Here is a 3076-nt window from a genome sequence, read left to right as displayed (position 1 = left end):
TAATTTTGTAATAATTTCCAGAATTAATATTTTTAATGAACCTCTATTATATTTTAGAAGATTGAGTAAAAAATATTTAATTTCCTTTAAATGTAACAACATATTAAATTGTTATGAAAATTATTGTGTTTAATTTAATATATAAATTAAACATAAAAATGTATTTTCAATAATAGGTAAAACTAATATATTTTAGAAATATTTTAACATTATTAAAAGAGAGAAACTTTAAGAACTTAAAGAATGGTATGGGCCGCGCGAACGCAGGCCCCCTAAGCAACAAATTATGACGTAGATTCAACCACAATGGGCTGATCTTAAGTAAGCACCCTTTCTATGTGCAATGAAAGTCACTGACCTAGGCCATGAACCTTCTTGATCGCCCAAAGACCCCGTCCAGGTAAGTAAGTAATTCTCTAGCCAGGCCCATTAATTTATATTACGGTGCATTACGAACAGTTCTTTTATCTCTCGATGTGGGAACAAAATACCGTAATAATGCTTCTTGTTTCTCACATCTCCATCACGAGATTAGAAGAAGGGAGAAAAAGCTATGACGTTGCTGCTGGTTCTTCAATTTGGTGGTTCAGAAGCTTTTGAGGAGACAGAGATTATTGTCATTACGTCGGTAAAGATTTTTTACTTTCTTTGAGAAGATAACAAGATAAAGGGTTCTTTCACTTGTCTTTTTCTAATAAGTAAATTAAGATTAATTACTCTTTGAATTTGCAGTCAACAAGACTGTTGTTGGATAATAAACTTATAGTACTAGGATTGTTTGCTGAACGATTCTTATGGACAGTCAATTCCCCCACAAAGATGAAACTTCCGGAAAAACCTGAAGTGATTCAGAAAAGGTTTAAGGTTTTGTGCAATTGGGAATACAATAAAAGAATGAATATTAGATTTGCAGGAGGTTCAACCCACAATAACAATGCATATATCCACCTTGGTCTTTCATTCTATAGAATCCAATGGTTCAAGTAACTCTACCTTACAATGTTCATGGGATTTCTAAATGAGTGAAAATATGATGCAATTGTATGGTTTCTGTTTGCAGAATCTCAACTCTTTAAATTACTTTTCTTACTCTCAAATCCTGAATGGAATAGAGAAGGAAAGGGAAAAGAAAAGAGAGACAAAAGCCCAATGTAGTAGACATACACCCTGGAACTGGTGATGTATCTATTTGACAGATACTGCAATTGAGAGTTGGTCTTAAAACTTTCAGTTATGGATTGTGTCTCATGGAGGGCATGAGGAGTTCCTTAAAATGCCCACAATGCATGCAATGAACTGTCACATATCTATGGACTTGTAAGAAAGGCTGATAAGTAAGTTTTTCTTTTTTATTAGCTTTGGTAAAGTTACATAACAAGTTCTTTGTTTGAAAAGTAAATTTTGTTTTACATCAGTTTTTACAAGTTCTTGCTGTTGTTCATAAGAATTTAAATTACAACACACCTAAGGGGATGCTCACATATCAAATGGTTCCAAGGAACTTCAAATTTGTACTTTATTCTGGTTGAATAGATTAAAAGCTACTTGACATAAAACTTTTAACATTTTCTTTCTAATCTTCCAGATATTGTGGTGACAAATTCTGTCAAGTTTCCAAAGCTTATATACACTAAGATAATGCATAAATTTATAGGCTTACTTGAAGAACTCTCTAGAAACCAAACTCAACTAGAGATAAATTTGTGAAACTAGAATCGTGTTTTGCTATAAATTGTTTGAGCATCTTAGTGATATAATATTGTAACAGTTACTCATCTAATTTAAAGCTTCCTCAAGAAAAGGTTGTGGTGTGTTTGAAGGGATTTTATTGGAATCAATTAGACTTATTCTTATATCATTTTTTTCATATATATATATATATATATATGTTCAGTCCTTTCGTTTGTTTTTCCTTTGTATTTTTTGTTTTAAAGAAACATATTGTAATTATCAGATTAAGAGATAAAAAAATTGTAATATGTAATTACATATTATTAGCAATAGATAAAGGGAAAGAAAAAATAATTGTAATTTTTTTAAAAGTAAAACAGATTATAAGTTGGAGAAAACATAAAAACCCTGTAACAATAAAATTTAGGATTTTTCAAATCAATCCATACTAATGAGTTAAATGATTTTGATAAATTTAGTTGCTTTTAAAAAGATTGTTGCCATATTAAACTATTTAGGTGGTGTGGGATTCCTTTTTCTTATTTGGAGTATTTGAGTCTCTCTTTCTTATTGAAGGCACCCTTCATCAATTTTTATTTATTTAACTTTATCCAATTATGAATTACGATAAGAAGACAATAAAATTGAAGACCCAAATTAATTGGCTAAAAAGTGAATGCTCTCAAAGAGCTATGTACAATACAAAAATCGCAATTACAAAGTAGTCTATGATAGAGTTTAGTTAGTTCAATTGTATTATTAGAGGTTGGGTATTTAAATTGAACTTATATGTACAGCTTACAGACTACTACTTTGTAATTGTTTTTCTATTGCCTGGAATCTGTTACAGAAAAATATAAAAAGACCTTTATATATACATTTTACTCGGTGAGCATGTACAAAACATTCAAAACTTCATTATTTTGAAAAGAAAAAAAAAATTGAGAGAAAAGTTCCCTTTAAATACTTTAAACACACTACTCTCTAAGTACTACTTGTCAACGAAAAACATTATGAATTCTTATAGATTGCCTCAGTTGGTGTGTACAAAAAGAGTTGTATGGACAAGTAAAATTCAAATACAACAATATGCCCATGTAACAGTTAGAAGGTGAAGGATAGTGAATGTAACTGTTAGGATCTAGATCGCCGATAGTGGACTGGGGTCCGGCTAAAGGATAATCTCTGACAACACTCAACGGTTGTCACTAATCCGGTTAAGAATTAACATTGGTTTCAATACTACACAAGCTGTCACAAACCCTTGAACCGAGTTCAAGTGTGGAAGTGGTTTGTTTCAGATTGAAGCAACACACACATGATGAATAGAGATGAGATTTGGAGAATATCGGTTTGAAGATTAGTGAGGCGGTTAGGATAATATGAGTCGGTTGGGATATGGAGC

General features: G+C 31.2%; 1 non-coding gene across 1 annotated transcript; it reads right to left on the bottom strand.

Annotated features, from left to right (window-relative positions):
• Positions 1-247: 247 nt before the first annotated feature.
• LOC124922966 lies at positions 248-408 on the bottom strand. Its single transcript, XR_007098010.1, has one exon. It is a non-coding gene; the product is annotated as a U1 spliceosomal RNA (small nuclear RNA).
• Positions 409-3076: the final 2668 nt, after the last annotated feature.

This window comes from Impatiens glandulifera, chromosome 1 (genome assembly GCF_907164915.1).
Source record: "Impatiens glandulifera chromosome 1, dImpGla2.1, whole genome shotgun sequence".
NCBI lineage: Eukaryota > Viridiplantae > Streptophyta > Magnoliopsida > Ericales > Balsaminaceae > Impatiens > Impatiens glandulifera.
This window is presented reverse-complemented; position numbering and strand designations above follow the sequence as displayed.